Genomic DNA, 23,673 nt, shown 5'->3' on the forward strand with positions numbered 1-23,673 from the left:
AGAAAAAGATGGATTCTGACAGTATTGAAATCTTTTGTACTTAGGCACTGTCGATCTGCACTTATAGCCTTGCAAACGTTAGACTCAGTCCATATCGTAGCTTCTGTTAATGTTTTTTTAAAATCTATTTTTAAATCAAGGAATCAACTTTTAATGTAGTTTTGTTTACTGTCTTTCTATGTATTGTGTATTTTTGCTTTTATGATTAACTATTTTAATCGAATAAAGCTGTATTGAATTGAATTGACTATAGAGACTATAAAGGCAGCACAATAAAGCATAAAATGCTTTGGGTTTGAGTGGCGGAACTTAAAAAACATCTCCCACTCACACAGGTTATCCATACTTTTGGCCATCAGCGTCTGGGAGCACCTGCTGTTGGTAATTCTTTGGCTGATAAAGGGGACAAATCGGCAGTAGCCACGTGTTCCGTAGCAGCAGTTACAAGGTCCATGACTAAGATTGATAATGACATTTTGGCATCTATTGCTGCTATTAAGGATGGAGCTGCTCATCTGTAGGGCTTCCCTTCTAAGTATTCCTTTAATGTGTCTCCCGAATAAGTTCCTTATGCTACTAGTCCATCAGTTGGGAATCGGCTGATTCCCAACAAGGACCGCAGACCTGCTTTGATCGATGATGCACACGAAGGCATGGCTTCTGCACATTGCCGGTGTGTCTGCGACAATCTCCATTTTACAGCAAGGTTACTGGTGGGGTGGTTTATAAGAGCAGACCCATAATAATGTACTTTTGTGTGACATTTGTCAACAAAATAAGCCACCCACAGTCTCACGTCCACCACAAACACAACTGTGTATATCCAATCAGCCTTTGGGCTGTGTGTATCTTGATCACTGCGGTCCATTCTCCTCTGACACTGCATTAAATATATCTTGAATGCAGTTGATTTGTGCACTAGATTACTTTGGGTTTGGCCACAACGCAGTGTTGACGTTCTAAATGTCACTAGAAATTTGCATGTTTTTGTCAGGATGTTTGCCTCTGGCATCTTCCATTCTGACCAGGGTCCAGCGTTCACCTCTAAGGCGTACAAAGACGCAATGATGTCAGTGGGGCTGCAGGTACAATTTTTGTCTCCATATAGGCCTGAGGGCAATTCCATAGTGGAGTAAATAAACTGTGACTTAAAGCAATCTTTGACATCTAGAGTCTTAGGTACTGGAAGGAACTGGCTGACCCACTTGTATAACGTTTGACGTGCACTAATTATTCTCTCTAGAATACCTCTGGGTGGGAAGACCCCATACGAAATGCTCTCTGGCATTAAAATGTTGTGCATGACCTTGATGGTCTAGACGTTGTGGTGGCTGCCGCAACCTTTGATGTAGATAATCATTCTACTATGATACAGGACCTACAGAAGACCCGTGACAGCTACGCAACTAAACACTTACCCTCTTCCAATGATGCAGCACTGTTAATTCCAGTAGCCAGCTGGCTTCCTAAGATTGGAGATCTGGTACAAGAAAAGCTGGAGAACAAAAAATAATTTGGTCCCTCTTATTGTGCACCGGTTTGAGTACTTGGATTGAACGGTACTCATACAGTCATTTTACCACCTTTACCTGGTTGCAAAGACAACAGATACATCTCAGTGGACAATGTCATGTTACACCATCTAGCTGATTCTGCATGGTGTCACACCTGCAGTTTTGTGCAATGCAATTTCATTGAATCCGCTGACTTCATCCTCATCCACTAATGCCCGTGTGGGTGAGGGAGTGATGGACACTACTATTGACCTTTCACCTGTTCTGCTTTCATCCTCTTCCAATACAGACATCGAGTATACTTACCCTACAGATGAGTCTGATAGTGGGGTGCGAAACAATCCTCGCCAACATCACGCTGATCCGGCACTACCACCTCTAATAAACAGAACTGCAAGCGGTTACTTTGGAGATCTTGCCAGCTTCTCTTCTGACTCATCCTTCTCGTATTCCACTTTGGACCTTCTACCTACAAAATTGTGTATTTTTATCTCCTGGTTCAAAAAGACTTACCTGGTCCCACCCTGGATCTGCATCTGGTTTTTGCTTATCCTGATTTTTCTCTTCTTGTCGATCGGATTTGTGACAGTGTTTTTCTTACTAATCAATGGTCATTATTTGCCAGAACACTCTGCTGTGAACTTGATTAATGGAGTTCTGGCACCTCATACATCGTCCCATATCATGAAGCGTGATCAAACTCTTGTTAACACTTCGGCTTTCCCAGTTGCAGATGGTATCGAATTGGATAAAGTAGCTTTTGAAATCCATGGCCCGACGGAAGTCCTTAAGATACCATACATGTTTCGCGTCTCCTTATGAGATGTGTTAACACAGGACATACATTCTGATGATTGAGATGTGCAAGCTGTACATTCATTGTTTTCTGATTTGAAATACTATGCTGCTTTAGATGCTGAAGATTTGTATTTGAATTCTGCCAATTATGGTGATTTATTCTGTTATCAACATTATGAGCATCACTACTTACACAAAACAAGCACATTACGACCTGTCTTTAATTGCACTCAATGGGAACATTGTCCAACTCCCATCCAAGGGAGTTCTAAAACACTGAGGGATAAGTTTGCTTAGTTTACCGATTATAGCACGTCTAATCCAGAATCCTATTTTTTTAAATTGCATTCTTCATCGCAGCCCACATTTATTCTTACCCATACTAAATTGATCTATTCCACTTCCTTTAGAACTGAATTGGCCAAACAAGGTTATGATCACTGGAAAGATACAATTGATTTAAAATCAATTTGGGGCACTAAAGCTTGACAGGTTCAGGGCACTGAAGCTCTGCATCGGGCATGCCTGATTCCAACTCAAATTAATTTTTTTAATGATACAGTGCACCAGACCACTTGTTTTGGCTTGGTGACTGCTAAACATTTGAATATCCCATCCATGCCCTCCTTAGTGGAATATGACAATTGGCGCGCACAAACTAATTTTACGATCAATGTATTACAAGCTTTGTTTCGCAATGACACTTTAAATATTTCTGAAATTGACCAATCCAGTTGGTTGGTCTGGTCAACAAGTTCAAATGCATGTCAACAGCGCTTTTATAATGTAACACCTGGTTTCACACAAACTAGACCAGATCCTTGTTTTCCAAATTCAAATACAGTTACCACACACTCAGTGGGTAAATTGTGGCAACATTGGTTGAAACATTCCACTTTGTCGTCAGTAAAATAACACTTATCACTATTGTCGAGCGATATTAATTTGGATGATTTTATTTTAAGTCCTAGAGCCCCTAGAACTAAGAGAATTCTCTATGCAGCTTACAATGAAATTTAGAAACTTTCGCAGGCAGAAGCAGCTTTACGTCTGCGTCAAATAGATCAGGCAAATTTAGAAAAAGTTCTTGCTGTGGTCGACAATAGCATCAGTACACTGTCTTCAAGCATTTACACCTTGGATAATATTGTTTCACCTGTTATTGATATTGTTCAGAATGATATATCTGTGTGGTATCATGGTCAAAATCAATTAAGATCAGTAATGCAGTTTGCATAGACATTACAGATTCTCAAAATGGGAAAAGTCTTGTGGGATCATTTAAATGCTTCTGCTTTGTTTTCACCTTTTAATTTGACTGATAAACTAAGGTTTATGTCCATGAAAGATGCTGCATCCATGCTGTTACACATTGAACAGTTGTAGCCCTTGCTATTCTCTGTGGCAGAGACGGACTTGGCTGTTTGGTTAATACATGGGGTTATATCTCTCCCATTCTCATTGTTTCAATTTAAATCATGTATGCAATATTTTCCGATAGGTCGCTTTGAGCCCCTGGGTAGTGCATTTCTCCATGAATTATGGTCCCTTCCATTCACTTACAGATGTCAACAGGACGATAAGGAAGTTTTTCTAACAGGGGAGGCTTGCGATTTCACAGTAGGACATTCCCTGGATTGTAAACACGTTAAATTACATGGCACTTATAATGTATCTGTGCGTAATCTTGCTTGTTTTTTTAAACGAACTCCTGTCCCATCAATAATTCCTACTTTTACATTGCTTACAAACGGCAGTTATCTTAATCTGTATAACCACGACTGCTATGGTTTATGGGCAGGGATCCCGTATTCAGTAACAGTTTCACAACGTGTTAATTGTTGTAGCAATGTGCTTTTCCCACCCCCGCATGGGAAAGTAGATAGTTCAATTTGGCCTTCCGTTCCTACTTTGAAAACAGATTTCAAGAAACTGAGCAGGCTCAAAGCGCTATTGTTTCAACAAAAAGTGGCCCTCACTTTAGCTCGAGAGACCTTCGAGTTGCAGGTGGCTAGGACATCTAGCGAGATTCAGTCACTTCCGAACACTAACCTCTCACTTCACTTTGGGGAGCTTATACATCAAATATTCAATGTGTCTGAAACCAAAGGCCTTGCTCATTTTTTTAAGAATGTGGGATCCTGCCTTGTGACTTCTTTTCAAACGATAATTAGAGTAATACCGGCTTTTATTCATTCTATCTTTTCTAGCATCTTCGAAGGGTTTCCTTTGTTACTGGCTCTTGCAGGTGGAATACTGATCCTTCTGCTTCTACTACGCAATGGCTGCTCATCTTGTGGTAATGCACAGACCAGGCCAATTGCAACTGTACCTTGACCGAATGCAACAACTTTTTGGATGCTTGACATTAATGACGCTTAGCGTGAGTTATGTATTGAATTTTCGCTTTGCCTACTTCACTTGCATGCAACCTGTTTTCTACTGTCATCGCTGCCCTTTCTATTGGGCTTCAGATTCATGCCTCTCCAATACGTCATGTTCAGTCCCAGATTTTCACCAGTTAATGGGTCACTTAGAGGCCCATGAGCAGGCTTGCTCTGGGAATCGTGACATGGCGCGTGCTGCTGCACTTGGGATCTTGGCTGAATGGGATATCTGTCTGGCTGCGCAGGACCTCCTATAACGAAGTCGAAGTTTCATTGAATATCATGAAAGTTGTCCAGATATGCTCTTGGAGGCATCACAATACAAAGAGCATGTCTGTTCCTTCGACATGCTTAATTGGATGGCATCCCTTTTTTACAAACTTTTTTCCCACAGTCTGGTGTTTTCAAAGTGCTTTTGGACTCTGCTCAACTTTGAACTCTGTTTTAATTTTTTGTCTAAATACTATGAGCTTACCAGGGGGAGGGTGTTATATGGCCTTTAGGGTCATTCTCGACATTGCTAAGTTAGCATGAGCTTTGCTGCCATGATGCTGCTTTTGCACCTGTTACTACATGACTTTATTTTGCAAGACTCTGTTTATGCCTTTCACATGAGAACTGTCTGCTTTTCGCATACAGCTAGTTCTTGGAGTTTAGTCTGAACATGATGTCCAAGGTTGATAAATGCCCCTTGTTATTCTGTACTGGTCAGTCCCTAGCAACTAGACAACACATGCTAAACACAGCTGCATTGCTGGAGACTCATGCTTTGATATTACGGGGATGCATGTTGTTCACACACACACTTGGAGAGAGCCCTTTCCATGGAGAAGAGCTATGCTGTTCCTATGATGTAAACCTTTTATCTAGGCTTTAAGGTATTGGGTCTGCTGACAAAGCCCAGAGAGCTTCTTTTATATAATAAACCTCAACTTACCAAGGGGAGGGTGGTTAGGCCTTATTGATCTTTTTCTGCTGTCTGTATATGATGACATCCCCCTTCATATTCTATGGAATTGTAACAATGCTAATTGTTTTGATTTCATGCATGTTGCTGCTGGTAGTGGCTCGTATACTGTATTATAGAGCACCATAGTTAAAATAAATATTTTGAACTATTACAGTGACTCTGCCAATTCTTATTGTGGACAAGTGAGAGTGATTGAGCGAAAGGGTACGTCTTGCTACCGCGATTCCTGAGATAGTTGGGAGTGTTGTGTTCTGGGTTGTCTAATCATTTGTAGCTTTGTGAATATGTAGGAGAACAAATGATACACTATAGCTAGTCGGTTTTGGGATTTTGGGTACTAAGGTGGTAGGAAGGTACAACCCCTATACACCGAGGTGCTGTTTTGCGTATAGTATGTGCAGAATCCCTGCAACACTGCTTCCCTGGTTTATCTAGTCTCCTCATTTTCCTATTCCTAATTCTTCAGATCCTGGTTACCTTGGTCCATGTCGTCCTGGTCTTAGTTCTGGTACTCTGTTGTCTGGCTCTCATGTATAGCGTCTTCTGATGCTAGTTCCACTTGCCTTGGTTTCCCTAGCTCTCATAGTCCTCGTTCGTCTGGCCCAATCCTACATCTACTAGTCCTTCTGGTCTCCTGGTTTGCCCTACCTTGTTTGTGTCCATCTTACCATGGGTCTCTCTATTATGGTTCTCCTATTAATGGTCCTATTGAGTTTGGTCTTCCTCATCCCTCTAGCATTGGTCCTCCTGGTTCCCATGTTGTGGGTCATTTAGTTCTTGTCACCCTGGTTTTGGATCCCCCTGAGTCTGACATTTGTGGACCTTCTGATCCTGGTCCCAATGGATGTAGTGTTTCTCATTCTTTATACCCCATATTAGGTTTTCCTACACCTTGTTCTTCTTGTACTGGTCCTCATGGCTCTGGTATTCCTATCCCTCCTATTGGTCCACCTATTGGCCATATGCTCCAACATGTCATACTGTACCCCCTACTGCTTCCTTTCCCAGCACCCCCTCCACAATGACTTTAGTCAAGTACAACCTCCAAGCCTATTACACAGATTTTTATATTATTTTTGGCTTCCAGATTCCTTTTGCTGAGACAGCACTGTCAATTACAGAACTGTTGGCCCGGTAGAGACAGGATCTTGCCCACTTAAAACACTGCTTAACATGTAAAAAAATCAGAACTACCATTCCCAAGATGCAATGTGCAGGTGACTAAAATGTTAGTGTGGCTAAAGGGGCCGCTCATGACATGGAACCAATAAGCATCAATGCCATAAACCTACTCTACTAGGTGAATAGAATTAAAGAGTTTGCTTATTCACAGGCAGTAGAGTGAACTCATGCGAATTACGCACATGCATTTCTTACCTGTCTCCTGATTTCACTTCCCCATTCCATTGAAGCCCCGTTATGGTGTCTCACTCAATTTACCTCCTGCAAGTCACCTAAAGCATTGTGCCCCAAACACTTATTACCTATGACTGTAGCGCAAAATATCTGTGTGCCATATACTGAAGCTTCCGTTTGATTTATACATGTCTTATTTGAATGATGAAATCACATATATGTTTTTATTTAAAATAATGTACTTTGTTTTTTTATCTGTAAACAGCGTACCTTAATTCATCCACCTAACTTTTTACAAACTATTGTACATTTGTATATGCACTTACTTTCAAATGCTCCACACATATTGCATCCCCATTAAAAGATGACCACCACACTACCATTGCCTGGAGTCTCCTTTTTCTTTAAGGCTGGTCAACTAAAGACCTCTTTCACACTACTTATCAAGCCCCTGGTCAAATTGTACATCATCTCTACTATTTAGTCTATGGCTGGATAAACAGTAGAGATTATGCACTATTTTGCTGGCAGCTAAGAAAATAATAGAGATTTTGTAGTATTTGGCCAGCCGTCTCATAAATAGACATTTCCTAGTTTTATACTGGATTGCAAGTACTATATAGCACAGCTGGGGCCCTATGGCACCCCCATAATACTGATGTTGACTTGAGCGCCATTTGTGAATGCCAGTTTGCGTCACATAATCTTGAAGGGTAAGCATTCACAAGAAGATGGGAGATTTTTATGCCTCAGCTTCCTAATGTTTTTTTCCTTGAGTTTACAAGGTTAGTAAGTTGTTGTGTTGCAAAGATTACCACTGTGGTCTCAATTAGTTGTGTTCAATGCCGGGGAATAATCTCAATGGATAATATGTCTTCTGATTATTGTGGTTAGGTCTGGGAGTTCTGCAATGAGCCTGAGGTTATTACTGTGGTTTAAGATGTCTTCTTTCCCCCTTGATTGATATTCTTGGCACCACATGAGCTTGTTTGAGACAGGATCAGCACCAGTGTTTGCTTGGTCTTTGATGGAACTATTGAACTTTTTCCCCACCTTTAGTTCTCTACCAGTTGCCTGCGTTTTGGCTATTAATCACTTTTTTAATACCAGTATGTAGTCCTGAGTTATCTTGAGCAGCATACAACATTTGATCTATGTGTGTGTTCATTGCCTGCTTCTGTTTGCAGTCTGCGTCTTTAAGCACCATCTGATTCTCGGTTTGCTCTATTATTAGTTCATATTGCTGCACCAGATGACTCCCCTTGACTGATTTTGTGGCGGTCCATGCAGTTTCATACCTATCCATGGTCTAGGTATGGGGCTCCATATATCCTGAATGGCCTGCTTTAAGGTCTTCATGTAATTGTTGGCTCTTCCACTCTGTTTGGGTTGGCCATAGTGGCAATGTCTGCCCTGGGATGCTTACAATAGCGGCACCTGATCTCTAGTTGTTCCCTGCCCTGTCAGCAGGTTGCCGACTAGGAGCCATTTTGAAATCAAAGTTCTGCGATTCTTACTGCTCTTGAATGATGCAGTAATCATTCCCTGAGGTGCTTAGATGCCTTTTGCCATTTTGGGTTGTCTGTCCTAATACTACTTGATAGAGTTATTGCAGGTAGATCTGTGATCAGCTCATTAATACGCTTTGCGTTGCCTAAGCCAAATGGCTTATTTTGCTCGGCATCCCTACTGGGCCATTGTTTTTCTCCTGACCCTCGCCAGCTGCTGAGATTCGTGCTTTATTAGCCAGTTCTTTTTGGTTTTCGAAGAGAGAGTAGAATTTTTTACTGTGTTAAATATTTGCCCTAGCATGTTCTTTGTGTTTGCATTTGTGCTGCCTCTTCCTTTCACGTTTACTGCGACAGGCAGATCTTTTTTTGGATGTCCACTTGGCACTTGAAGGGGATGGGTCCTCCTTCTGCCTCTCGCTATCTGCAGTAATCAACAGCTCTCCTATTGTTATATATTTATGTTGTGAGAAGTTGGCCTGGCATATGCTGTCCTCTAGTTATAGGGGACACCTTGTACCAGTCCAATTCGACTCTTATGGGGATAGGTTAAAGACAACCTTTAAAGAAAGCTATCCTAGTGGTAGCTGTGGAGAGCAGCCTTCAGGCTAAGTCTTGAAGGAATGTTAAGCTTATTGTTTTACCATAGATAACCTCTTGAATAACCAAATGAAAGAGTAGTCCACACAGGTATATATATAAAATATATGTATTTATTCTAGGAATAACCCCACTAGTCTCTTTATGAGGCTAGAGGTGAAGATACAATTCAAACAAGCATTGATAGTTACAATAAATACCACTGGAATCATGGGGCCCCAGGGGGGGACCAAACCATATATCAAAAAAGTGGTATAAGAACCACAACAATTCTACAGACAATGCCTAGGGCATTTAGGGTCGCTGGCCCCTTGTGAAACCACCCAAGGTAGTGAGGAAGGGGACCCAAGGGAGACGCGTGCAGTGGCTAAAGCTACTGTCGGGATCTCTATTAAATGAATGTCGCAGTTGAATTTTACAAGAATAAAAACACTTCTAGCAGGAGTTCAAGTTCAATACTTTAGAGTTAAGCTTTTGAAGGGCCCACACCCACGAGAGTACCGAGGTACCACTGTTACCTGCCCCAGGGACGCCGGGTGCATAGGTTGTTTTCGATGTCGGGTCGCGGGCTGATTTTCAATGGCAAAACATGAAGAACAGCTGCTAGCAAGAAGCGTCGTCGTTGTTGTGAAGAATGAAAATGTAGATCTTGAAGAGAAGGACCTGAAAGCATAGGGGACAGAGTCTGGGTCATGGCACAGTGACCAGGGGGCTCAAGAGAAGGAGCCCTTCAATGTCGGGTGCTTCCAGGTGGAAGAGGTGTAGCTTGGATCATCAGCCACGGGGTCCAGGAGGCGTCAAGGAAGGCCAGCTTCTGGAGGGCAACTATGCCAGAAAGGATGAGGGTCGCTGCGGTATTAGTGTCCGGATTGGATCCACTAAGCCTTGGCAACCTCAACCCATGCAAGAAACACAAAACTGCTACTGGTGCAAACCCACGAGGTCTGAGCGAGGTCTCCAGCAAGGACACTGAAGAGCAGGCCTCCAGCAACCAGGAGAACTTTTGGAATTGAAGATTGACCTCTGCTAGGGCCCACCAGTTGAGAGACAAGGGACCACGGGAGGCAGCAATTTGGCATGCATAAAGATGCGCCTACGGATTGTCGGAGCGGGCTAGGGTGTTGATCTTTGGCACAAATGATGCTGAGAGGTTGGCTCAATAATGGGCCAAAGAACAACTTCCCCACTTGTTGGGGTCGTGTGCTGTGCAAGAGGTGGCCGGTGTGTTGGGGTATTGGGGATCTCGGCACCCACGGAGTCCACGGTGCTGAGCTTTGCTGTGCACACTCACTTGCCTCTGGGTTGTTTGGAAACCCACCTCAAGGTAGGAAAGAGTTGTTGATGTCCATAGGAGCAGCGAGGTTCCAACCGGGTCACTTGTAGTGTTTCAGGTGCCTGCCAAGCAGGGGGATAACTCCTTTACCCCAAGGGAGATTTCTTCATTCGGCTGTGTGGCAGCAAGTCGAAGTTCAAGTCTGTGAAGTTCAAGAATAATCTGAGGCTCTGGGGACCCAGTATTCACCTTTATCCAAAGATTAGGGTAGTGTCCAGATCAGAGCCCACCAGTGAGAGGTCAGGCGGGAAAAGGGTGGCTACACCCTCTCCCCTTTGTGTGTTTCCCACCAGGGCAGGGGACAGGATGCCCCTGAACCGGTTCCAGGCGGTGTATGCAGAATGTTGGCACTGGGGAAGCCTACATGCAACTCTGACAGGCATCCTATAGTGCACCCACCCAGTTCCAATCCACATTGTCTGTCTGGGGAGGTGGGAACACCTCCCTGCAACAGGATCCCTATTGTCCAGCTGCCGTGGCTGGAGTTATGCCCAGCAACAGGCAGCCAGAGTCGTGTGGGTGGCGGGTAGCATCCATTTTGTACTACGTGTGCACTTTTAAATCGGTGTCTAAATTCTGCTGCTTTTCCCATATCGCCCCTCTAGCAGGGGGGAATCATGCCCTCAGTCCCATGGCTGGATTGGGGGTATGATTCCTACATGTTTGACACCAAACACGATATGGTTCTGTGTAGCCATTCTCGAGTTATCACGCTATCACGATTTACTTATAATGCAGTTAAGAGTATATGGTATGGCTACACTACAAACATCCCAGCAATGATTTTATGAAGGTTGCAGAGGGGCCCTACTTAGGTACACATATCTCAGCACCCTGCCTTGTAGGATTAGCAAGGCCTGCTTTAGGGGTGACCTATGAGGATATATGTGTTGTATTAAGTGGGATACAGGATACCTATATCCCTGTAAGGAGTGCAAGCACCACCTTACCCAGACTACAGTAGTGGTCTGGTGGTCTCATTTGGTATGGCTGTCCCAGGGGTGGCACAATAAGTGCTGCAGTCCCTGGTAGGCCTCTGAGGGACCCATGCCCTGGGTACCTAGGGTACCATCTACAAGGGGTTGATAGGGTGTCCTCAGTATCCAATTGGAAGGTACCTAGGGTATTCACATCAGTTTAGAGAAGAAGCAGATAGGCTGGGGTCCTGGATAGCAGGGCCACAACCTGGCTAGTGTCATAAAACAGTCAAAACATCAGCAAAACGTTGGGGACAACTATGCAGTCGATGCCACTCTCCTACATATGTTTTCTTCTCTGGTATCTCCAGAGCCGATTCTCCATAGCCGTCTATTGTTTCTACATTACTTTTTAAATTGATATAGCTCTATTATCTGACATACTATGATCTATGGATGATCCTCTTAAATGAATTTCTCTCCAAATGTTCAGTTACCCTTGATGACCTTTTACACCTTATTATATACTTCTGAATTGCTATGTTTTTTCCTACAATTCCTAGAATGTCTTTTTCAACTCCTACTCCTGTCTGTAATAATATTACTGCATGATGGCTGTATTTTCTGCAAAAAATGCTTAATAGAATTAATTGAAAAATAAATAAAAAAGCTGCTGCATTAGTTCCCTAAAAGAAGAGGTACAAATATGTTTGTCTGCATTAGCAGCAGGAATTCCAAGCAGTTACCTCTAAGGCCAACTCATTATCATCTTATAATGGATACTGCATTAGCAGCAGCCTTCACTCACTTCCTCTGGCTGTGAAGCACTTTTCATAATAACTGAAATCCACCAAGCCAAGGTCAGCCAGTGCCACAGCCTCTACAAGCTTTCTATTAAATACATCTTCAGCAATACAGGGCAACCGACCTGCTCACTTTACAATAATCATTATCTGCCTCTGAGAATACGGCCTCCCTTGATTACATTGCGTGTTCTTAGTGGCCAGTTGTTATTTCTGCATGTCTGCAACAGGACCCATTGTATCTATTAAAGAATTTGACATGTTTGTGTACAGGGTAATTTGAAACCATGAATTAATGCCTAGATCCCAATACGAAAAAGGGCTGTATCATGATCGGCTCGGCTGCCTCAGTGCAGAGCTGAGCGTCTGGCTTTCTGCGCCTGCAGTGCGTAAAATGAATTCATTTAAACTGATATTTCTGCCAGTTAGAGTTTGATTTTCAGACAGTGCAGCTCGGAAACAGAGAGCAGGGGTTGTCTCTTTTAGTTTATGAGATGTGCTGTCTAAAATAATGCGCATCCTGGAATATGCTCCAAGGCCCCCATATCAGAAATGTTTACTGTTTGTGCAAGGAGAGGGAAAACGCTGGACACAGTGGTGTAACAAACATCCTGCAGCCCCCGTGATGCGGGGGGCCTCTGAGCTCCAGTGGAACCCCTGGCATTGGCAGGTCCATGGCCTGTCTGGGGCATGGGAGACCCCTGCATGTACTTTACAGGGGGACCCCCCTCAAGATTTGTTATGCCACTGGTTGGACATGTATCACTACAAATTAATGAGGCATGCGTCGAAATGCTGATGACTTATTCAAGTATTTCAAAGAAGAAGTGAGGAGGTGTCTGTTGAAATCTCAGGGCACAACACAAGGTAAAGTGCAGAGTGCTTTGTTTGCCATGTTATTACATGGGCACCATGGAAGATTATTTGCCCATCCGCATTGCTGTGGGAAGGCGACCAGCAAATGAATTAAGGACAAGCAGATCATAGTCAGATAAAATAAATGTTGGGGGTTTGCAAATAATATAAGATAATGTTGAGGTTCCGTAACTTACTCACCCACAGTCAGATGACTTAAAGAACTCTTATGATTCAGCAAATGTAAATGCGTTGTGCTCACTCTATTTCCACAAGCTGTTTTAATAATAGCTTTTGTTTGCTGTGGCAAGTTAGAAGAGTTAAGATAAATATCAACTAGGTCCAATTCCTGAAATGCATGTTTAGGAAAAGAAGAACCAGGGAATAAAATCAACATTGGTTAAAAGAAAACAATCTAGAATAATGGAGCTTGTAAATTCTAATTCTGGGATAAGGCAGATCTTGGACTATAGCAGTAAGGGAGCCAAATGAAGCCTCTCTTCAATGTGTCCTTAGTCCAATTCGTGATGGCAGAAGGCGGTTGATGAACATTTGGGTACTGATAAAATTGTCATTTTATATGAATAGTACTAATTGTGATACTGATGTCTGTTTAATTGTTTTATAAAGTCTGAAATGCTTTTATGATTCATACAAGAAATCGAATAAAGCTCTGATGAGTCTGATCTAGAATGAATGATGAATGCTAAGTTTCTGAAACCCACAACTGAAACTCATGCCATCAATTTAACAATACATTACAACAAAACTATGACAGAGGTAGTACATGAAATCGCTCCACTCAAACAAAGGAAATAAAATACCTACCCCTTTGCCCTCTTTTCAGTGTTTGTTCAGAGAACTATATGAGGAGAGTCAACAAGCACTTGAGAGAATATGGAGGCAAAATGCTTCTTTTCTAAAACCAGCAAATTCTAAAATCCACACAGCAGGCATAAACAAATCACTTATTTGAGGAAAGGGTTCATTCATCAAATCCAAAATCCATAGGGCCAAAAACCGCAGCAAGAATACTTTTCCAATTGAGAAAAAACACACAACATATCCCTAATCTCTCAAGACGTAAAATATACCCGGGTAAGGGAGAAAATGTACAACTTTCTGTGAGAAGTTGGCCTGATGTATGATGTCACTAGTTCTAGTGTACACCTTATATCAGTCCAAACAACCCTTATGGTGATTGGTTGTAAAGTCAACCTTATAGACCAGCTATCCTAGTGGTAGCATGGACAAGAGCAGTCTTAGGCTAAACTCTGATGGCATGGGAAGCCAGCTGTGATACCATATATAATCCCTTGAATACCAAATGAAAGGACACCACAACAGATATATATATAAAATAAAGTGTATTTATTCTAGTCAAACCCTCAGCACTCTTTATGAGATTAGAGGGAAGTACAACACAGTCTTAATCAAGCATACATTAAGTCACACAGGTAAGTAATACAGTTAGGCCCTAGGGGCCACGCAAACCATATACTAAAGAAGTGGTATAAGGACCGCTGTCACGGAAATAGAATAGGCCTAGGCCTAGGGAATCGCTTGGGCTACACTACACTACCAACAGTTAGGAAGTGGGAGGCCCACGGGATTCAGGTGCAGAGTGGAAACACTCACGCGTAATGCGTATAGTCGATAGAAATAGTACAGTTTTGAAATAAGCAGTTTAAGGACACTTCTGAAGCAGCTAGAGAGTCGAGACTCGGAAACTAGACCCTAGGATAGTCACTACCCTTGTGAGCACCGAAGTACCCAAGTTACCTAGCCCACGGGCTGCAGGTGCATAGGTGTGAACTTGCGTCGGGTTTCGTCGTGGACTTCTATGGATGCCTGAAGGAAAGTTGCTGACAGGCAGTCAGTGCAGAGTGTCCGGTGGATCCCAAGGCCGGGATCAAGAAGGAAGGGTACCTGCAAGCAGAAGGGACAGAGTCAAGGTCACTAGCCAGTGACCACGTGGAACCAGGAAGGAACGAGGCGATGTCGTGAAGATTGCAGGTGAAGGGTGAAGCTTGTCGCTGCAGCCACGGGTACCAGGAGGCGTCGAGGATGACCAGGACCAGGAGGCGAGCTGTCCCACGAAGGCTCTTGCTGTCGGCGGCGTCGAAGTCGAACTAGGACTCACCAAGCCTTGGCAAGCGGAACCCACGAGGAACGGAGGACTTGCTTCTGGTGCAGACCAGGAAGGTCTGGGGTGCTTCTCTTTTGCAAAGAAGCGGGAGCCAGTCTGGAGGAGCCAAACCAGCAGTGAAGATTTCAAGGTGGGTCGTCACAAAGGCCGCTAGCCAACGGGCAAGCAACCGGACAGATGCGGCAAGCAGGAAAATGCAGAAGGGCCCCACGCAGGACTCGTGGAGTGTGGGGGGCTGATCTTCGGTGCAGATGGTGCTTGGGGTTGGGGCTTCTCAATCCCCGGTGCACAACTTCGAGGGTACCTCAGAAGCCGAACTGGAAGATACTCGCCACTTTTCCCAGGTAGCCGGTCCCACGTCTCTCGTCGCCTCCACGGATCTCAGCTCGGCTGTGGATGTGGATCAGGGTCAGAGAAGTCTGGAAGTCAAGGCTCTGGTCGGGCTCTGCAGTCGGTCCCTCGTAGAACTTCAGCAAAGCAAAGGGTAGTCTCTTGATGGTGCCTGTTTGCACAGGGTAGCCACTCCTTGGCCACAAGGGAGATTCTTCAGTCTTCTTCTTTCGTCGAATGTCGAAGGTCCAGAGTTTCTGTTCAAGTTACAGGTTCAGGATAATCTAATCTCCTGGGGCCCAGCTACCACTCTTATACTAATCTGGGGGGCTGGGTTGCCTGCTAGGTCACGCCTTATGGGTGGGACCTGGGAGGGGGGTGGTTACACCCCCTTCCCTTTGTTCAGTTTCGCGCCAGGACTGGGGCTGGAGTGCCCCAGCACCGGTTTGAACTGGACTATGCATGGGACACCTTGTGTGCCCCAGGCATGTCTCCTTCCTTTCAGCCCTCCCTGCCCCAATACACTAAAGTCTGTCTGGGGAGGTGCTAGCACCTCCCCAAGCAGGAAACCTATTGTCCAAGCCTCCCTTGCCGGGATCACTCCCAGCAGCAGGAGGTCAGACTCGTGTCTGTGGCAGCAGCATCCATTTTGTGATGCTGAGGCTTTGGTTAGAGTTAAACAGCAAAGTAGGATTTTAACATGTCTCTCCCTCTAGAAGGGGGGAATAATATCCTCATCACCAGAAATGGTATGGGGGTATTATTCCAAAGTGTTAGACACCTTACACGACATGTTTTGATAAAGCCAAACCATAGTTACCATAACCGTTTAAGATTATAAGCCACTTTCAGAGTATATGGTAGGCTATATCATAGAACAGCTATAAGGACATGGTTCCGAAAGCTGCAGACAGGCTCAGCTCATGCTAGAGCACCATCTCACATGTTACCAAGCCTCCAGGATTGTTAAGGCCTGCCATAGGAGTGGCTGATAGGTACACATGTGTCTATATTAAGGGTAGATATAGGTATACTATATCTAAGCAAGGGGTGATTACACGACCTTGCCCCAGCTGAGTGATCAGCCAGTTGTGTCTGATTGGAAGGCCAGACCAGGGGTGGCATAATACATGCTGCAGCCCCTGGGAGGCCTAGGGTACACCTATGCCCTGGGTACCTAGGGTACACTGTACAGGGTCCAATAAGGTGATCCTTACCAATTGTGTATGCACCTAGGGTACATGGAGTCCATTTTAAAGAGAGAGCAGACAGCCTGAGACCCTGAATGGCAGGATCTCAGGCCAACTAAGTCGAAAAACCAGCTAGACACTAGGCAAAAAGTTGGGGGTAACCATAGTCAGATATCCACCTTCCTACACTTTCTTCAAGGACAAAATGAAAAATATACAACTGCCTCTCATGGTTGATATCCTTGAGCTATCCACTGCAGTACTGACCTGAAAATCCTCTGAAGTCTGGGTTTGAGCAGACTGGCCTCCTTAAAAAATCATCACTGAACTATGACTGTCATTTCATATGGCTGACATGATCACAGCAAAGCTGGAGAAAGATATTCCTTACCTACCACATTTAGGTGCCGATTCAGATCCTGGAGAAACCGGGTACGAACCGTCGGACGGAGCATTTTCTCCGTCCGACTCGTACCCGTGGTCCGACCTGTACCCACACCCAGAAGGCCTGGGTACGGTGCGCACCCCTACGGCACCCCATTGGGGGTCCGCACCGTACCCATGCTTTAAGAGCGTGGGTACGGTGCGGACCCCCAATGTTGGGGTGTCGTAGGGGTCCGCACCGTACCCATGCTTGAAGAGCGTGGGTACGGTGCGGACCCCAATGTTGGGGTGCCGTAGGGGTCCGCGCCGTACCCAGGCCTTCAGAGCATGGGCACGGGTCGGACCACGCGTACCCCTACATCACCCCAACAATGCTGGTACGGCCCATACCCAGGCCTTCCGAACGTGGGTACGGGTCGTACCGCCATTGTTGGGGTGACGTAGGTGTGTGCGTGGTACGGCCCGTACCCACGCTCTGAAGTGCTGGGTACGGCGCGGACCCCTACGGCACGCCAACATTGGGGGTCCGCACCGTACCCATGTTCCAAAGGCATGGGTACGGCCCGTACCCAGGCCCGCAGAGCGTGGGTACGGGTATGTACGAAGCATACCCCCACACGTGTATGAATGGAGCGTACTGCCACCCCACCAGTGTATGTCTGGAGCGTACCCCCACCCATGTATGTATGGAGCGTACCCCCACCCATGTATGCATGGAGCGTACATGGCCAGACATAGGAGGGGTGGTTGCCTATCACTCCCAGCAGGGCCCAGACACAGGAGGGGTGGGTGCCTATCACTCCCAGCAGTGCCCAGACACAGGAGGGGTGGGTGAGAGTCCTCCCAGCAGTGCCCAGACATAGGAGGGGTGGGTGCAGAGTCCTCCTACCAGTGCCCAGACATAGGAGGGGTGGGTGCCTATCACTACCAGCAGTGCCCAGACATAGGAAGGGTGGGTGCAGAGTCCTCCCAGCAGTGCCCAGACATAGGAGGGGTGGGTGCAGAGTCCCCCCAGCATTGCCCAGACACAGGAGGGGTGGGTGCAGAGTCCCCCCAGCAGTGCCCAGACATAGGAGGGGTGGGGGCCTATCACTTCTAGCAGTGCCCAGCCATAGGAGGTGTGGGTGCAGAGTCCCCCCAGCAGTGCACAGACATAGGAGGGGTGGGTGCCTATCACTCCCAGCAGTGCCCAGACATAGGAGGGGTGGGTGCAGAGTCCCCCCAGCAGTGCACAGACATAGGAGGGGTGGGTGCCTATCACTCCCAGCAGTGCCCAGACATAGGACGGGTGGGTGCAGAGTCCTCCCAGCAGTGCCCAGACATAGGAGGGGTGGATGCCTATCACTCCCAGCAGTGCCCAGACATAGGAGGGGTGGGTGCAGAGTCCTCCCAGCAGTGCCCAGACATAGGAGGGGTGGGTGCAGAGTCCCTCCAGCAGTGCCCAGACATAGGAGGGGTGGGTGCAGAGTCCCCCCAGCAGTGCCCAGACACAGGAGGGGTGGGTGCAGAGTCCCCCCAGCAGTGCCCAGACACAGGAGGGGTGGGTGCAGAGTCCCCCCAGCAGTACCCAGACACAGGAGGGGTGGGTGCAGAGTCCCCCCAGCAGTGCCCAGACACAGGAGGGGTGGGTGCAGAGTCCCCCCAGCAGTGCCCAGACATAGGAGGGGTGGGTGCAGAGTCCTCCCAGCTGTGCCCATGGAAATAAAGGGGTGGAGTACCCACAGATACAATGCCCACAATTGTCAGTCAGGTGCTCAAAGACCCAGCAGAACACGAAACACATGTGTGCAAGGCTGGGAGTACACACATGCATAGTGCAGAAAAGGTAACATGTACACATGAAGTCATGTAAATATACTCCAGTCACAAGTACAGTGACCCCCAAGGATGCCACAAATGATGCAGGTGGAGACCTTGCCCAGCATGCATGGCCAAAGTTGAAGGGGTCCGTCACACACCCAGCAAATGTAGACACAGCACTGCACAAATGTCTTCACAACACCCTGCAGGAAAGATGTCAGGGTCCACAGAGGAAGGTACACACCTTGGGACAATGTCGCCATGCAGTAACAGCTTACATGAGCAAAGTTTGATAGCAAATACCGTGTGATGGCACACAGAGAACAGGGTCCACCCCACGACCAGCACACTACAACATATCCCAGACACCTAACACATTATCGCCACCCCAAATCATGGAGCAGCACCACCAACAGCAATGCCAGAAAAGCAGTAGTGTGCCAAGGAAAATAAAATAGCTTTATTCAGCAATGTTCTAAAATGTATGTATGAAAAGTTCCATTTGCACAAGGCCCATAGGGCAGTCCATAGTTCCAATCCAGGTGGGGGACACATTGGGATGCGTGTCCCCTAGCTTACCTGCACAGTTCAGACTACCTTGTCATCCACAGGGGGGGGGGCATCATGTGGGGGGAAAGGACCAGGCACCGCAGGGACAGGAGGGGCAAGGGTAGGTGTTGTGGGTGCAGGGACGGACGACTCCAACACAGGGGGTGGGGCAGCACCAAAGGTGGATTCGAGCACGGCGCTGCACACTACTACCAGGTCGCCCAGCGTCTCCCCTGCACCCGAAGGAACCACAGGCCCCAAGGAGGGGGGGGTCGGAGGGATGGGTCGCAGCGCTACTGGTGGAGGGTGTGGACAGGGGGGGACTCAACTCCCCTGCCGGTGTCCTGCCTCCACCGCTTGCGGGGTGGTGCCACACTGGGGCTGATGGACACACTGGGCAGGACTGACCCTGTGTCCGACTCTTGGCCAGGAGAGCTGAGGGGAGTGGATTTGGAGGGTGGTGGTCGTGAGGAATGTGGACTCCCACTCTGGCTGCGTGTCTTCCGTTTCTCCCCAGACCCAGTGGGTGTGCCTACTTCACCCTGTGTGTGCGTGCCAGGAGGTGTGCGCTTTGCCTTCCCTGGTGGTGTGGTGCCTGTGTCTGGTGGGGTGCGTGCATGAGGACGTCTGGGTGTGCTTTGGACAGGCATGGGAGTGGGAAGTGTGGATGGTTCAGGGGTAGGGGGGGACGTAGCGCTGCAGGAGACCCACTGCTGCAGTCAGTGTCGAGTCTATGGACCTCAGCAAGTTGCGTTTGTCAGACTGCGCAGCTGAACTGCCCTCCATGTATGCCTTCATCTGGTTGAGCACTCGGCTGTGGCCATGGAGGACATTAAGCATCGCAGTCTGACCAACCTGCAACTGCCGCAGGATGTCCACAGACTCGGCATTGGTGGCAGCAGTGGAGACAGGGGCAGGGGGTGCGGTGCATGGCAAGAAGGAGACGCGTGGTGACCTAGCACGGCGGGAAGGGACACGAGCAAGTGGGAGGCCGGTGATCGGAATGGAGGGGGCGGGTAGTGATGGAGTGCTGCCGTCAGCTGTGGGAGCAGCCTCCGCCCCCTCGGAGAGCTCAGCCTCGGACCCATCAGTGTCATAGTCGGTGGTGGTTTGACTGGACAGATCCTCCGCTGCACTCCCGTCTGCCTCCGTGCCACTCGATGTGCCTGCCAACTCAGCACTGCTGGCACTGGTGCTCGCTCCCTCCTCACGGTCCGTGCCAGTGTCTCCCTCGTAGTCCCCCGATGATGCTGTGGGCAAGGTGAAGAGACAGGAAAAATCAGACACCTGTATACATATGTCACATGAGTCAACTCTACATAGGTCACAGTGCATAGCCTGAAAAGCAACAAGAGTAACATCTACAATACAAGGTACATATGTAGTCCCTGCAACACACAGTTTGTTGACCCACCATGCCACTGTTAAAATATGGAGAGCATGACACAATAGCAAATAACTTGATATCAAATTGTACAGAGGAGCCAGGCTCTGGGGACAATCTAGCACAGCATCTGCGACACACAGCGTAGCCAAGAAAGGGATGAGCAGGAACCATGTCTATCAACTCTTGGGACATGCTGCAAAGGTAATACTGAAAACCATGGCCAACATGACTGGTTCACTGCACCTTGAGTGTTTGCCCACACAAACATCACACACTGGCCAGACCGAGCAAGGAGACTTCAGGTTTGGACATGTAGGCCTTGCCCGCACCACCCCCCCCCCCCTACCTGAGAAAATGTGATTGAGACAGAGGAAGTACTTACACCTCTTAGTCTGGGATGAAAACACATGGCCTGCAATAAATCCTGATCGTACACAAACTACCCCTGGTGCGCCTGTCCACATATATCACTGACAAACAACCATCATCAGATAGTTGTACCAAGACACACAGGCACTGGCCCCTGTGAGTATGCATCAGCTAAATTAGGTCACCCTGTACAGTGGACACATGTAGCACAGTATACATGAATACAAATGAGGCCAGGGTACTATGCCACAGGGCCCAAACTATGCTGAAGACACAGAGAATGTCCACATTGTCTGATGACACACATGATACCTAGGAAAAGGTGCCCCAGGGGACTGTAGTGGCCACACTACTCCATGGCCCTGGATGGATATGACTGGAACACAAGCCACCATCCCTGCACTATGCATATCTCACACTCAAGCACATCATGTCAGAGGGCACAACATTCGACATGCAGGCAGTAAGGCAGTACACATGAAACACACACTCCCATGTCGGGACTCAGCATCAGTGCCAACTAACATGGACCCCACAATGACAGAACTGGCCAGGGCACAGGCAACGTCCAAAAACCTGTTACACACCACCCCCACACATGATGCTGCAAGCATTGGGCACTTGGATTAACTGCCAGCCTAGATAACCTTGTGTAAGAGTGACTACACACAGACCAGGGAACACATGGCAAGGAGGGGAAAGGGAGGAAGAACAGCACCGCTTTACTTTGGGGAACAGGATATGCACTGCACATTTAAACCCTGGCATTGTATCCATGCAACTGCGCACTTCCAAAAGCTGGTCACACACAACAAACACACATGTACCTACCCCCTTCCTGCTGCTGCTTCTCCAGTAAGCGCCTGTCCAAGTCGGGGAAGACCACCGCCAGCACACGCTTCTGGATGTGGGTCAGACGCCGGCGCCCACGGTTTTTGTGGCTCTCAGGTGAGTCCCCCAGCAGGACCCGTGCGATCCTCCGCGTCCAGCACCGGATATCCTGCCAGCGTTTCCTCACCTGGGCTAGGCGCTGCTTCCGACCCTCCGTCCTCCTCACGGCACTGATGGCTTGCTTCCAGATCTCCCCCTTGGCACAGACGCCTACCTGTGAGGATGCAAAAGTGACATTACATCAATCCACCTTATCAATGATACAGAGACACACATATTACAAATTATGCATGTTTGAACTGGCCATAGTATGCAGCCAACTCATTGCACCTTTGTCATAGTGAGTAGTGACATCATCCTCCTGGGAATGGGCAAATGCAGTAGGTGCCATTGAAAGTACACAGGTGGCATGAGGGGTGCAACACAATCAATGATGCAGGCTCACACTGTGCATCCCAAGCTACACCAGGAATCTGAACAGTACCCCTAAGCAGTCACATGCCCCAGCCCACTTACGCTACCTCAGCAGAGTACACAGACACACACATGCACTGAACAATCACCTTGCATTGGCAACTGCCGCTACAAACCTCACTCTGCACATGTGCCACTAGACTGGGGGTGTCACAGATGTGGGGCTGTCTCAGCCCGGCAGACATCCAGCACAGCTCCCTGCTCACATCAGATGGGCAGGGTATATCCATCCCACATGCAGCTGGGGTGCAACACTCCACATATGCACACACCCACATGACAGGGGACTCACACACACACACCAATGTCCAGGGGACGACCACATCATTTGGACACTCTCACCACAGGTACACTGAACAGACACACATCTGTGGGTACTGGCACCTGTCACCCTGGGGGGAGCACAGACTCACATCAGGACTGTAGAAACAACATTTCCAGGAGGATTAGGCAGTCCGAAAGCGGCATGCACCATGCAGTGATCGTCACAGTAAGCACTATGCAAGTGCTTTGTGCACACAGGAACTACAGCATGCTCTGCATGGGAGACATGAGCCCTTCCCCCCCCTGGGACCCACTATGAAGAACCCTGCATGTCTGTCACACCTGGACACAATGCCAGAAGTCACAGTCACAAAAAGGGGCACAGTTTAAGCTAGTGGAGTCTGCACTCACCTGCTCCCCTTGTCGACCATACAGCATGGTGTACTGTGGGAGGATCACATCCACCAACGCCATATTCTCCTCCATGGTAAATGGCTGGGCCCTCTCCACAGACCTGGACATGGTGCCAGTGGAATCACAAGCAGCAGCAGTGTTGTGGAATGAAAGGATGTGCACGCAAGTGATCTCTCAAGGGACCTGGCTGCCTTATATCTTCCTTGCTGGCCTGTTTCATTTACAGGAGTACAGAGTGATTGCCTCAGTCACATTTGCATGCTACGTGTCCTCCAATCACTTTAAAACTACCCCAGTGACAGGCTTTGCATGGTTTAAAAATTGAGCATGATGTAATGTCAACAACCACATTGCAACAAAGTATATTGTCTCCAACCGACTTCTGCTGGCCACCTGATGCAATAATTCAAACTTTAAACTGGGTCTCCATG

This window comes from Triturus cristatus, chromosome 9 (genome assembly GCF_964204655.1).
Source record: "Triturus cristatus chromosome 9, aTriCri1.1, whole genome shotgun sequence".
NCBI lineage: Eukaryota > Metazoa > Chordata > Amphibia > Caudata > Salamandridae > Triturus > Triturus cristatus.